Source organism: Equus przewalskii, chromosome 20 (assembly GCF_037783145.1).
Source record: "Equus przewalskii isolate Varuska chromosome 20, EquPr2, whole genome shotgun sequence".
Lineage (NCBI taxonomy): Eukaryota > Metazoa > Chordata > Mammalia > Perissodactyla > Equidae > Equus > Equus przewalskii.
In genome coordinates, this window is record NC_091850.1 from 23,199,494 (window position 1) to 23,215,072 (window position 15,579).

The 15,579-nt window shown below is 43.6% G+C and overlaps 1 protein-coding gene across 1 annotated transcript in view; it reads right to left on the reverse strand.

Moving 5' to 3' along the window:
- The window catches only part of NIM1K (NIM1 serine/threonine protein kinase), a 56,847-nt gene extending 45,330 nt beyond the window's left edge, over positions 1-11,517 (reverse strand). The window contains exon 1 of the mRNA XM_008537105.2: positions 11,226-11,517. The gene's annotated coding sequence lies outside the window, so the exon portion shown is untranslated. The remainder of the gene's footprint in view (positions 1-11,225) is intronic.
- Between the last annotated feature and the right edge of the window lie 4,062 nt (positions 11,518-15,579).

The following is a 15,579-nucleotide window of genomic DNA, read 5'->3' on the forward strand; positions in this document are numbered from 1 at the left end:
CAAAATAATTCCAAACCACAGTAAAGGTAGTCAGGGATGGGGTCTTGGAATGCATCAGGAATAGGGTCCTTTAATAGCTTGAAGACATCAGTCAGCATCACCATTTCAACAGGCAACTTAAATATCAAAATCCACAGTGTGGTTACTCCTTAAAGTGGCAGTATGCCATTGAAATGCTAATATCTTCAACTACTTGATAACACATCTCCCAAGGGAAAAATCTAAACAGAAACTGGTAGAAATGGCTGAACATGAGAATTATGTAGATTCTAACCCTTTCATCAAAAATAAAAGTGACAGGAAAAGAAGGCTGCAAAACATAGGGGATGTCCTTTAGAAATGTGATATTAGCAAAAATGAGAGTGCTCCTGGAGGGGTGGAGTTGAAGAACAACCAATGATAGACTGTGCCAAATGATGAGACCTGTAAAGTGCCGGTACATCTCAGGACACAAACCCAGCAACAGGTGAGCTAAGCCTCGCTGTCACTCTGCTCTTTGGACCAGATCTGCCATTAGGTCATTGAACACTGTAACATAGCTCAGAACTTGGGATAAAACAAGTCTTTTCCTTCCTTGTCAGTCTTTCTTCCCTCCAACTCATCCAAAATACCATTTTTTTTAATTAAGATTGTGATAGTTAACAACCTTGTGAAATTACAGTTGTACATCATTATTAGTCATGTTGTAGGTACACCACTTCACCCCTACTGCCCTCCCCCCACCCCTCCTTTCCCCTGGTAACCACCGATCAGTTCTCTTTGTCTATATTTTAACTACCACCTATGAGTGGAGTCATACAGAGTTCGTCTTTCTCTGTCTGGCTTATTTCACTCAGCATAATACCCTCAAGGTCTATCCATGTTGTTGTGAATGGGACCAACATACCATTTTTTCACACTGATCTTCCACATTGTTTAGGAAATGCCTTCCCTCTGCCAAAAATGAATAACAAGTTACTTAGTAGGACATTCGGGTCATTCATGGTCTCATCTCAGTTCCTCTGCAATCTTACTTCTTAACACATTCCTAAGCCAAACCAACTTGAGGCTGCAAGCAGCTTGGCTGTTGGCTGTTTCATGATTTCCCTTGATAACCTAAGCACGTGCGTGAACCTTTAGGAGTACAAAGTGGAGAGTCCCACAGGATTATTTAATCTCTCATTTTGTATTTGAGAAACAGATCCAGAGAGGTAAAGGGACTTGCTAGTTAGTGGCAGGGACAAGACTAGATCCAAATTTCTTTACTTTGTCCCTTTCCACTAAGTCAGCCCACCAACCAACCCAAAAGAATGAATGAATATCCAAAACAAATTGTTGGAATTTAAAAACCAAGCTAAGGAAAAATAAATAAATAAACAGCGAAGTAAGTATTTTCATTTGAGATCAATGCAAAACAAAATTTGGAAGATGCAAATATTTTCTCTTGATCAAGAAGGACTTTACTGGGGCCAGCCAATGGCATAGTGGTTAAGTTCACGCTCACCACATCAGCTGTGGCACAGGGTTCACAGGTTCAGATCCTGGGCGTGGACCTAGAAGCCACACTGTGGCGGCATCCTACATAAAATGGAGGAAGATTGGCAACAGACGTTAGCTCAGGGCCAATCTTCCTCATAAAAAAAAAAGGACTTTATTACTAAATAGCTCAAGGTCACACCCTACTATATGCAGCACATGAGAATAATTTAGAAAATCATTTTTCCTCTGACACAGAAAATTTTGTGAAAAGTTTTGTGATGGCAAAAAAGTATATTGGACTTAATAAATACAAATGGCTTTTTTATTTTGTAACATGAGTCCTTAAAATGCTCTTTGGCCAAACTGTATCTTAGCATTGGACCCCATATTACAAAATGTTTATCACTCAAACAAAGGCAGCATGTTGTTAACCTTTTCAAAGAAAAGTTCCTGGTGTATAAATGGTCTACTTTTCCATCTTTCAAACTGTCCCCAATCCATGTATTTTTCACGTTAATATCGCCTGGTGTTACATCTCCCCACTGCAGTTCACCTCCATCCAAACCAGCTCACCCAACTCATTTGCTGATTCACACTCATTTCTCTCTCCTGTGAATCCAGCACATCTGCTGCCTGTACCACACAGGCGTTCATCACACGTAATCGTGGCTTGTTATTTATCTTATGAGTGCATTCTATCTTCCTTATTAATAACTACTGTTTAATGAGAGGTTACAATAAATAGCAAGTGCTCAATAAGTGAGGTGAGCATAGAATTTGTCATTCAAACCAGGGCCCTTTTGAGAGTAGAGGGGAGTGCTATTTATAATCACACTGGGACAACAGGTGTAAACCAGGGCTGTCCCTGACAAACTGGGACATATGGCCACCCTATCAATAAGTGATAGTGTGGCAGACATTGTAAGCTGGCTCACTCAATATCTTTATTCTCTTCTCCCTTCCTTGCCTTCTTCTGCTATAGAAACCGGAAAACCCAATTTCTCTTTCTCCCTCACAGCTTGGGTTCGCCAGGAGACACAGTTCTGACCAACGAGAGCTTAGTGAGGAGTTTCTGATAACTGGTGCTTCCTGATAAAATGGGATAATTACAAGTAGCACAGCTCCTTTCTCCTTCTTCCTATGTGGACCTTGTCTGGCAGTGTAGTAGGCATCTAAAGACCATGAAGTGATAAATATGAGAGCACAAGGAAGGACAGCAGAGCAGAAAGATAGGAACAAACTGGGTCTCTGATGGCAGCTAAAACAATGCTATCAACTGCCTTTGGCAATATATGAATTGTGTCCCCCTCCTCATATGTTGAAGCTCCGACCCCCACTGTGATGGTATTTGGAGAGGGGGTTTAGGTTTAGATGAGGTCATGAGTTTGGGGCTCTCAGGATGGGATTACTGTCTTTATGGGAGAGATGAGAGAGCTCTCTCTCTCTCTTTCTCTCTCTGCCATGTGAGGACAGCAAGCGAGTGGTTATCTATAAGCCAGGAAGAGCTCTCATCAGAACCAGACCATGCTGGCATGCTGATCTCATACTGCCAGCCCCCAGAACTGTGAGAAAATTAATTTCTGAGGTTTAAGCCTCTCCGTCTATTGTATATTGTTACAGCAGCCTGAACTGACCAATACTCCCATCTAGACCTCTTCTGCTGCAAGAAAATAAACTTCTTTTAACTAAGTAGAAAAGTTCTTTCACTACTTGCAGCCAAAAGCATTCTTAACTTAGAATAGCTGTCATTATTTTGTTCCATTTAGTTTATACATATTTTCTTTAATCCTGATGACAGCCCTGAAAGGTGCCTACAGTTATCCTCATTTTTCAGACTAAGTAACTAAACTTCAGAAGGATTTGGTAACTTGTCCAAAGTTGTGCAGGCAATAAATATCAGTCTGATTTCTAGCCCAGGCCCGCCGGGCCTCAGAGCCCATGCTTCACACACGACAGATGCAGCTGCTTCACCTGGTCTCATAAGTGGAGTTGCACTGTCACAGGCAATCCCCTCTGAGCAGATGTTGCTACAAAGGAAGAGGATGAGAAGAGATTGTCCTTCCCTACTTTTTTGCCCTCACTCCCACCCTAAGCAATGTGAGGTGGCTACCTTCTCATTCTACTGCAAAATAATCCTCCAATGTCAAGATGAAATGCCCAGCTCAGCAAACATTATTTTTAAGTGACTGCCTACTTTATGCCAGTGGTCTAAGGTGTTCCTCAAGAGCCATGTAGACATGACTAAATTATCAGTAAGTGGAGCATAGTAGATACATAAACAGATAATTGAAATACAACGTACAAAGCCCTAGGTTAGAGACGTGCACAGGAGAGTGGTACCCAGAAAACACCTCGGGTATCGTGAACATTCAGGGAAAACTTCCTGACCTCGGGTATCGTGAACATTCGGGGAAAACTTCCTGAAGGAGAGGAGGCCTGAAGGAATTTGCTCATGTGATTGAGCAAGTACTAAGATAAGGAAATGTAGTTCAGGGAAACAGAAAGTAAAATGTGAGGTTTTTAATATACCACTGAATTTGGGGTAATATAAAGGCTGGGAAAATCTGTACCTCGTTGTCTTCTACAGGAGCTCAAGATCTGGTGCTGCTAATCATGTCCGAGGGGTATTTATCTAAACTAGAAGCTCAGAAAAATTTAAAAGGCTTAAAAAAAATCTTCATGGTTAAATATGATCAGAGTGTATTTTATTAGCCAGCAATGGAACTAATATTCTGTATCTGAATCTTGGGCTCTTTTGTGACGGGCAACTTTCACCAAATAATCTACCCATGAACAAAAAGGTTTAAGTCACCCATTTGCAACTCTCATTGAGTATTCTAGTAACGAGACAAACAGGTTTAAGCCAAGAGTCTACTTACTTAGCACTGCTATATAGTAACCTTTAAAAATGTGGTATCTGGGGTGAGCCCCGTGGCCAAGTGGTTAAGTTTGCACGCTCTGCTTCTGCAGCCCAGGGTTCGAATCCTGGGCGCAGACATGGCACTGCTCATCAGACCACGCTGAGGCAGCATCCCACATACCACAACTAGAAGGACCCATGACTAAAAATACACAACTATGTACCGGGGGACTTTGGGAGAAAAAGGAAAAATAGAGTCTTAAAAAAAAAAAAGTGTTGCGTCTTGTTTTCAATAGATATTGACCAACTCAATTCTCTTAGAACTTTGGTAAATCTTTTTGACTTTTCTTGGCAGACAAGAGTCACCAAACCACACAGAGTGGTTCTCACTTGGATGTGATGTGCTGTACAGAGAGAGTGACTCTTAAGGAAGCATGGGTTTGGGCAAGACAGAAGTACTCCTCTTCACCTTCTAAATCACCTTCTAAATCTCTCCATCCAAGCTGGCCACCCAGCCCACACTCCTCTGAAGAGCTTCTCTGTTTCTGGGGAAGACAATAATTCGCTAACACCGCAACATGACAGAATACAAACCCACTAACACAAATTTGTCTCAGTGTTACACACAGTGCCCTCAAGGGGCATGAATCTTCACTGGAGCTGCTCAAGGCTTAATTCCAAAACCCTGAAAACATTGCTAAGTGGCTGTTTCTGGTCACCTGTTCCGTGTGAATGAAGCAGACTGATGACTGTCATGTATTGCGGAAGCGCCAAACCGGGCGAGGTTCCCAGGAGATTGGGGAGATCAAAGCAGGCCGGCTGCCAGGAGGTGTCTGCACACAGAGGCCTTCTCACTGGCTTCCCAGCCTCACCTAATCTCTGAGGTTCCAAGGGAAAACCAAAACATCAAACCCACATTTGGCTTCTGCTGTGCAGGTGGGGAGACGTGCATCTCCAGGCTTGGTGGCCCCGCTGAGTCATGCCGCACTGTTCCCATTCTGGTTCTCCCTCACGCCTCCCCCATACTCCTCCATCATCTTTTCACAAGCATTGCCTCATTCTGTTGTAATCCACACTTCCCAGGTGCATCTCTAGAGTGCTTTTACTGTATAGAGAAAGAAAACACCTGTCCTAGTTGGAGGGGGGCTTCTCAAATTCCCAGTGAGAGGACTTCTCTTCAAGCTGTCCCAAACCCTAAGGGTCCAGAAGGAGGTACTGGCTTCCCAGTTAATTAGTACTTATTAAGAACCTAATTTGTAAGGTTCTGTGTTAGGATCAATACAGAAAACAAATATGCCATACAGAAGAATAGTGACTATTCAATAGCATGGAGAAAAGCTCAAAATATAAAGATAAGTGGAAAAAGCAACAAATAAAACTGTATGTGCAATATCTCCATTTTCTTGCTTTGTTTTTAACTACCAAAAAGCAACCTTCTGAAATGTTAACCATGGTCATCTCTCTTGCTGGGATTACAGATAAGATTAAAGATAGAATTATAGATGATTATTTCTTTCATTTTAACATTTATTTCTGTAATTTTGACAATAATATTAGCAACAATGACTTTTTTTTTTGAGGAAGATTAGCTCTGAGCTAACTGCGGCCAATCCTCCTCTTTTTGCTGAGGAAGACTGGTCCTGAGCTAACATCCATGCCCATCTTCCTCTACTTTATATGTGGGACGCCTACCATAGCATGGCGTGCCAAGCAGTGCCATGTCCACACCCAGGATCCGAACCTGCGAGCCCCCGGCCGCTGAAGCGGAACGTGCACACTTAACCGCTGCACTACTGGCCAGCCCTAGTAATGACATTTATTGTGTGTCAGGCACCTTCTAAGAGCTTTACATGAATCAATCAACTAATTTAATTCTCACAACAATCCTAGAAAGTAGGTGCTATTTTTATGCCCAAGACAGTTGAGGCACAAAGAGATCAAACTACGAGCCCAAGGTCACATAGTAGGAGAGTTGCAGAGCCAGGATTCAAACTCAGCAAGCTATGTCCAGAATTAAGACTTAACCCCTATTTCTTGCTACCTCTGGAATATGTACTCTTTCATAATACATATTTTATAATATGCTTTATAACAAAAAAATTATATTTCTTTATGATAAGCAGGCCTACTTATCATCAATTCCCCAGAAACACAGGACACAAGTTTTTTGAGCCCACTAGGTAGATGAACATCATCCATAGAAAGCGAATCCATACTTAGTGAAATTTCATAAAACATGAGAGGATCCTACAAGATTCTGGGGAGAAAAAATAGATTTCATGACAAGAATCAAGAAACAGAACGGCATTGAACTTTCAGCAACACTGGAAGCTAAAAACAATGAATCAGCCTTCAGAAATATGCAGGAATTAATTTTCAGCCTAGAAGCCCATAGCCAGGCAAACCATCAATTAAGTATGAGAGTAAAATAAAGACATTTTCTGACATGCAAGGTCTCAAAAATTTACTTCCCTTAATCCTTTCTTAAGAAGCTACCAAAGGGGATGCTCCATAAAATGAAAGAGGAAAACAAGAGAACAGAGAGAAAGGGAATCTGCACAGAAGGGAAGTGAGGGGAAATCTCAGAATGCTGGAGTGTGTCAGGGCTGGAAACGAACTCGTTTAGACTGGGGAACTGACGGCTCCATTTTGGAGAGCTGGGAAGGAACTAACTTGTCTGATGCATTTCACTGTGCAGAAAATACCAGGGAGAAGTGTTTTACAGAGCCATTATAACATTTGGGAAGAAATGGCGATAGGTTCTTAAAAATTAAACAAATGAAAAAATAATTATTTTCTCAAAAAAGTTGTACAGAAAAAGAAATACAATCATAGTTCACAATCTGGCTCTGCAGTGATCAATTATTACATAGTCGTGATAATGCAAACTCAATGTTGATTTAACTAAAATTGTGATATTTAACCAAACTTATGAGAGGCAGCGTAGGACAGAACTTTCCACTGAGGTGCCAGCCCTCGTGCCCTGCACTCCTCCTCACCAGCACAAGACTTTAGCCCCTCACTCTTCCTCCCCATTCCCCTGTGTAAAATCCAGATTACCCAAACAAAGGCCCCTAATCTGCAAGGACCACTCCTCCTTCTTCCAAGAGCCATCCTTGACCAACTATTGCTGAACGTAGCTGAACTTTGACTGTTCTGGCTAAAGTCCTAGGAAACACTGAGCCTGTCTCCCCCAAGCCGGATGCTCTTAGGAGCTTTCCCACGCCTGGCATTTTGAAATAAAGGGTTATGCTAATGGTGCTCTGGCTGATTTGCTTCCACCAACTGTGCTGCAAAAATGGAGGAAGGGAAGTTGGAGGGTGTGGAGTCAGAGAGCTATATCCTCCCCTATAATAAGAGAAAACACATAGATTCTGTCTAAAATGGATAAATGAAGGACCAGCCACATAAATGAATTATTTGGAAATAGTGAGGTAACTGATCAAACAGCGAAGAGCGGAGAGTGCTTGTATCCAAGAAGGGGGACTGCTGTTTTTGTTAGAATCTTTTAACATGCTCTAATTCATAAAATTAGATGAATGCACTATTTCAATAACAACTGAAGCAATTTTTTAAAAGTAAAAACTTGCAATTTCAAGTTAAAAAATTGCAGTTAAAAAATTGCAATTTTTTTTTTTACTTTAAATTGCAATGGTATAATCAAGTGTGTCTATAAATTATCCCAAGTAAATGATCTCAACAAATGGAGATGTAGAACGCTTTGTTGATGGCTTCAGGGTTGAGAAGAAGCAGCTCCAGTGGGCCGCTAGTTTGGCAGAGCTGGAGGAGATAGAGGTCTCAGCCCGTACCACTGCAACAGGAGGCCCTGAGCCACAGAGCCCTTCCGTCAGCCACTCAGACCCCCTAGAGATTCTCTAAGTCAGAGGATTTTGCTAAATGCGATACCTGGGGCTTTCTGGAAAAGCATCAAGCTCTCTGTTCTCCGTAGAAGATGAACATAGAGTTCTTTTTAGCTTCCTGTTCTCCAACTTTTTTTTTCTACGCAACTCTTTATACTCAACTTTTTCTCTTTTACTCCCTTTTCCTTAATCTGTGAGTTTTCTCCTCACTTAAGACTCTTTTTCTCTCTAGTTTTATTTTTCTCTCTAATCTTAAATTCTTCCTACCATCCCCACTCTGTCTCTCTTCTCACTTCGATTTTCTCTAAGTCTTGGCTGATACTCATGTATTTTTGTCTCTTAATTTTCCAAGTGGTTAGCTGAAAGGACTTGAGTGTTCTGAACACAACTTGCCCATCTGTAAAACTGGCTAATATTCCTTGGGATGCTGTATAACAATGGTTGAGCTATCTTTGAAGTGCTGGAGAGGAAGCAATTTAAGAACTGGGACCCACCCAATTAAAATTGTGGTTTATTGTCTTCGTAAGTAGTTTGAATATTTTCTTCTTCTCTTAAAATTTATAACTTCAATTCTGGAGAACTTTTTCTAGAATGACAATAAGAAATGACAACAATAGAATGAAACTAATTCCATAAACAGTTTGTCCTTTCAACAACTGAAAGAAAATCAGCCAATGAATTCAAGCTGTTTGGTTCCTAGAGAAACACTGTAAGGAGAGTCAAAGAATGAAATTGGATTTCACACTTATATTTTAATTTTTTAAGTTTCTCAGTATGAAACAATATATTTGGCTGAAAACATTAACCTACTGAGACAAAAATCTTTTCATCTTTTAAAACTGTAAGTCTAGGGACTTTCAAATTTTCCAATCATATGCTGTCAATGTGTAAAATTGATTTATAGGATTCATGCTCAGGAATGGTGGATGTGTAAAGAACTATGGTTCTTTAAAGACACGAACATTTGCTAATGAAAGTATTTGAATGGCGCCACTTTCTTAACTGAAAACCTAAGGCTAAACCAAGTGCATACAGGGCTCTATGACCTATCTGTAGTTATTACTGGGAAATTTAGATTTCATACAAACCTGCCTTTATTTTAAATGCAGTTTAGTTATTAGAAAAAAGCACACACCTCAAACTAAGTATCCAAGCCACATTTTTTCCTAACACAGAAGGAGGCCTCTCTGAAGGTTTTTCCAGGCTTACCGCTTAACAGCGGTCAAGCCAAAAATAAACCCTTGAGGGCTTTGCTAGGCAAATTCAACAGCACACAAAACACCAGTCCATGGCAAGCTGGACTGAGCTTTTTCCCCATTAGCCTCTTTCTGGGACCCCCACCCACATTCTCCCTTCTCTTAATTAGAAAGCTAATTAGGATTCCAAATTTAAATGCTAAATGGGGAGAGAGAGCTGGTCGCAGGCCAGGGTTCCTTTAACATCAAACACTCTCCTCCTGCCTCCTCCAGCACACTGAGCTGTGGGAAGAGAGCTGGGCCAGCAGGGCTGATGGGCTGGAGGGCAGCGTTTACCGTCAGTTGTCTGAGAGGGAAGATCCGTTTCACAAATTGCAAACTCTGAAAATATAAAATTAAAAAAAAAAAGTGCCTTGGGCTCTTAGTACTTTAAGGAAAAGAAACAAGTATCTTACAAGCTCAATTATTATTACCATGGTGACATGAGGGGACATGAAGAGATCTCTTCAAAAACAGTTCCTGGTTCGAGCCAGGCAGCGTCTCAACAGCGCAGGGCGACTTCTTCCGTTACCATGGCAACCAAAATTAGAAGTGCTTTTGCAACACTAACAGAAACCATCTTTTGAAGCGCTTGGGTGAATCACATTGAATACCGATGATGCAAGCTTGAGTGATACATATTTTTCAAACATTAAAAAAAACACGACATTGCCATAAACAAATACTCGTTTTAGATTCCTCTTTGAAATCTTAACTTGGAATAGATTTTTTAGGGCTGGTTTTGTTTGTTTCCCTTTTGGATTCCCGCGGCCTCGCGTGCAAACGAGACTTGTTTAATTTCCAAACTTGTCTAAGTTTCACGGGTAAGAGCTTAGAATGTGGTTCATTCGCTCTCTTTTTGAGATGGGATGAGGAATGGGGTGGGGGAGGGTGGGTCTAACAGAAAGCCTGCTTGTCTCCCAAACTCAGGAGGACGAAAACAGGGTGGGGGTAGGGGAGAGACAGGCAGGGAGGGAGGGAGACAAGAGAAGAAAAAAGTGCAGATGGCTGAATCCTCGCTGCCCTTACTCGGGCTCATAGCATTTTTATCTGTTGCCTTGACCTCTCCATCTGCCCAGATGTTGTGTCAGGCACCCAAAAGCTGACCAGAAATGGCATCTGAAAGACGCTGTTGCGATCCTTTCCTGTCGTGTCGCCGAGTCCAGGGGCTCCTAATCTTCCTGAAGGGACCTCCGGAAGAGGAGTCGAGGTTTTGCTCCCTTGTACAGTCTTTCAAAAGAAGCACCTTTCTTTGGGGGGTGTCGTGGTGTGGGGTGTGGTGGGAGATTTCATGCCCCGGGCCACAGCCGTCGCCGTCAGTCCCCTCCACTGCCTGCCCGGGTCACGCGCGTCCTCAGCCGTTGTTACAAACTCTCCAGACTTGGGCTCGCGCCTTGGGGCTCCGCTCCCGCGCACCCGGTGCGCGCCCTGCGAGGCGCCGAGCAGCCCCCTCGGCTCACGTGTGGGCGCGCGCTCGGACACGGGTGCCGGCAGCAGACCCGGCTGGGGGACCACGCGCACGGACGCCTGGGCGCCGCGCATCCCTGTGCCTGGCCCACACGCGCGAGCACACCCTCGCACCAGCTCGGACGCCCTCTCCTCTCGCGCGCATGGGCCTGGGATGGGGACGCCCCCGAGGAGTGCCGACCCTTCTCCTGACCGCAGTTCACCGCCGGAGAGTTGGGTCTCCCTTCCCTTCTCGGGTCGCGGGGAGGAGAGGCTTCCCTCCTCAGCCACCCAGTCTGCAGCCCGGCGGAGGACAGGGCGGGCGGAGTGGGGGTGCTGGCCGCGAGCCCCGCGGCCCTGGCTTACCTAGGTCGCGAGCCCGGCTCGGGGCTCGGCTGCGGGCGCTCGGGGTGGTGGGCGCTGGAGCGGCGCAGGCGAGCGTGGGTGTCCGGGCGCAGCGGCCGCTCTTGGGAGGCTCCTGCAGCTGTCAGGGGCGCCGACCTGACCGACAGCGGCCCCGGCAAATCCAGCCCGCCAGCGCCGGCCCGGGCTCTGCCGCGGGAACCGAGGCGCCCCGCAGCGTTTCCCGAAGGACCAATCCGGAGAGGGGGGCTGGCCCGGGGGAGGGGGCCCGGGGGCCGATCGGGCACTGGGACTCGGGCCTGGACCTCGTAGGCCAGTTTCTATGGCAGCCAGGAGGGAGGGGCAGGTTGGAGGGGGACGCGCGGCGCGGGGACACCCATCGCAGACGCCTCGAGGAGGGAGATTTGGCCCTGCCGCAGAGAGGACCCCTCCTAGAGCATGGATGGGAAGCAGCGACATAGTCGAAAGAGGGTTGTCATAGCTCCCATCAACTCACCCCTTGTCCTGAGCCGCTCCAGCCTCTTGGTCAAAGGTGTCCGTGTCCTTGGGAGACTGCGACCCCAGTAATCCTCCCAACAGAACAAGAGTTTCCAGCAGACCACCGTGACAGCTCCTTCGGGTGAGTCTGGCAGGGTTTAGGCTCTGCATAAAGAAGTGCTAATGCCACCCTCTGCCCGGATTCCTCGTGTACATTAGACTTGGTTCCTTTGGTGCCATTTAAACGGCGGGTCCCTAATCTGCTTACTCCCCGTCTATGACCCTGCGGCTGTTGGTAGGTGCCAAATATTTTCTAGTTTACAAACAAGGAAAGCAAGTCACTGAATTGACTGTGGAGCCAGGAATGCGATTCACAGAATCCTAAATAAAGCATAGAGGTTATTTATTGAAGTTCAAGTCCTTCATTTCACAGAGGAAGAAACTGAGGTCGGAGAAGTCAATTAGTGTAGCAAAGGTCACATGGCTTTATGACACACGGTTAATGGCAGAGCCAGGACTAGGCACCCTAAGTCGCAGTTCTGTGAGCATTCTTTCCCTCTCCTCCAGCTTCCAGATCCTGTGTTTATGATTGCCAGGGCAATATTTACAAAAGCAAAAGTGCTGAGGGGAAAAATAACCTAAGTTTAAAATCCTTTTATAGTAGAAATTAGAGAACTCAAAGATTCCGTTTTTGCTACTTGCCAGGCACTGTTATAAATACTTTCACAAAGAGTAACTGATTAAATCCTCACAATAACTTTGCAAGTTAGGTACTCGTATTACCATCTCCATTTCGACAGATGAGGAAACTGAGGCCCAGAAAGGTTATTTGACTAGATTAAGGTCACACAGCTGTCCATTGCTGGTGCTGGGACTCAGACCCTTGCAGTTTGACTCCAGAGTGGGTGCTCTTCCTTACTACCCTCTGTTGCCTCTTTGCGTTATGACTAAAGAGGCCAGGAACAGGAAGGTCAAGAAATAAAACCTTGGACAGCTCCATGGACTGACCATTGGATTGGCAAGAAAACCAAAAGAACCTGGAATAATTTCTTCCTTGGTTTATGAGAGTGGTCATCTTACTGTGTATGATAAAGGTTCTCTATGAGAAAGGTTTGTCTTTAAACAGAGAACCTCTCTTCGAAAGACAAGTGGGTTTTTTTTTTTAAAGTAATCTTTAAAATAGTACATGCCATCAGTTTTTCTTTCTAAAGCAATAAAATGCAGGATAAAACTTTTCATATTTAAAAAACATAATACAGGGCCGGCGCGGTGGTACAACGGTTAAGTTTGCAGATTCCACTTCTCAGTGGCCTGGGGTTTGCCGGTTCGGATCCCAGGTGCAGACATGGCGCAGCTTGGCAAAAGCCATGCTGTGGTAGGCGTCCCACATATAAAGCAGAGGAAGATGGGCATGGATGTTAGCTCAGGGCCAGTCTTCCTCAGCAAAAAGAAAAAATAATAATACAAAATGCTCCTGGAATCCTACAACATGACAATACACTTGATAGGATTTCATAAGGATACTACCTAGAAACCAAGAGCCTCAACCTGACACAGACTCTCTCATAAACCCTCCCATCCTGCCCCGTTCGAGCACCATAGAGCAAAGCTGATGCCAGATTCTAGAGGCTTAAAAGGTTACTGAAGACTTCAGGATATCACAGAAAAGGAAACCTTAAAACTCAGCATCAGAAAACACTTCTCCTGAAGTCCACGGGCCAGAGCCCATTCCAGGAGACCCTCGCACTCCCATTTCTCTTGCAGCCATGCTGCTAGCGCCTGCACTCTTTCAAATCACAACCCCTCCTTCATGCCTTCCCTCCCCTTGGGAGTCCTGGGTTTCCCCCCTCCCTCCTCCGCAGCCATCCAGGACTGACTTGGCATTCAATTCTCTTCACTTGAAAAAAGTGCTTTCTCCTTGAAAGGGACATTCAACAATAGGTGGATTACAATGTAACAGTATATAGAGGTTAAAAATTCTTGTTTTGAATCGTTTGGGGAAATATTTTCAACAAATTAAGTGAAAGCAAAAGTTACAAAGCAAAGTGATACAAATTTGTGATATGTATGACTAGAAGGAAACACACCAAACACTAGAAATGGTTTTCATTACCTGGTGGAATCACAGGTGATTTAAATGATCTTAATACTTTCCAGTATTTTTTGCATTTTCTACAATGGGCGTGTCAGAAAAATATTATTTTCCACAAGAACTGATGACACTGTCAGATCTATAAAGACAGTGTAGGCAGGTTCATGGTTATTGGGGAGCTCATTAAAGTTTAGTCCTCTAAACCTTGCTCCTTTGTGTTGGCAGGAAAGAAGTCAAATACATTCTTAGGAACAACCGCAGGTGATTCTAATGCAGGAGGTACTTGTTCTATGCTGAGAAACATTGGCAGTGGCTAAAAGTTTAAGACTTTTGGGTCATAAAGCCACAGCTTGACTCCTAGCTCTGCTGCATACTAGCTGTATGACACTCTTTGGTTTCAGGCATCTTCTAGCTTCAATTTCCTCATCTGTAATCTAGGTGTTCTGAGAATTAATGAGATAAAGTTTCTGGCAAATAGTAAACTAGGATTTCTTAATCTGGAGTCCATGGGCTGGGGATGGCTGGCAGGAGGATACCCCACTGAAAATGTGTTAAAAGATACTCCTTTCATCACAATCTCTAAGTAGTTGGGGCCCAAAGAAGGCCAGAACCTCCTAGAGTAAGTGGTTGCTGTTATTATCATTGTCAAGTTCTGAGGGATCCTTCCACATTTGGTGCTGTCCTAGGGCATAGAGGGACATGCTACTCTCATTTCCTGGTCATTAAATTACCTGGTAGACTGCTGCCTGTGTGTAAACCTGGGCTATTCATGGGGTTTTCCCACCTGCACTCTCCTTCCTCCTTCCCTCTGGTAGAGATATTTGACAAATCTTGGGAGAGGATGCAGAGCAAAAGTCTTCCAAGATTGCATATTTCTGTAGAGTTGAATCTGCATCTCAAAATGGCATATATCCTGTTCCAGGAAAATTTTTTAATTTACCTTGTTTAGGATTTGTGCAGTACCTGAATCTAAGAATTCATGTCCTTCAACAATCCAGAAAAAATTCTCAGATACTCTTTGAACACGGCTTCTATCCCACGTTTTATCTTTCCTTCAGGAATTCTAATTGGACCTTATGTATGTCAGACCTTTCTATTCTATCTTATGTCCTTTCTCATGTTTTCTGGATTTTTACCTTCTGTTTACCTTCTTTTACATCCTGGGTAGTGTCTTCAGATCTAGCTTCTATCTCACTTATTCTCTCTTGTGCTGTAATTAATCAGCTGTTTAACCTGCACATTAACTTTAGAAACCTTGACAATGCAAATATAATTAACAAATCAAATTGAATGACTTAAAACAATTAGTTATTAAAATTCTTTTTTCTTTAACTTTATAGGAGCCTTTTAAAAACTAATATTTCTTGTGGTAAAGAAACATTTATCTGAGGTTTACCAGTTTCTTCTGCTTCCCTTCTTATTTCTGTTAAATCCAAACAAAATTAAAAGAATTAAAACTAGTGTCCAGCTTGGTGGTGTAGTGGTTAAGTTCGCATGCTCTGCTTTGGTGGCCTAGGGTTCATGGGTTTGGATCCCTATGGACCTACATACCACTTATCAAGCTGTGGTGGTGTCCCACATACAAAATAGAGGAAGATTAGCACAGATGTTAGGTCAGGGCCAACTGTCCTCACCAAAATAAATAAATAAATAAAGTTCTCTTTCGTGTGTGTGTCTGTGTAAAGACAGATATTCATGTAAAGTTAACAGGATTTTTTTTTGGCAGGGAAAGATTTGCCTTGAGCCAAAATCTGTTGCCAATCTTCCTCTTTTTTTTGTACATGAGCC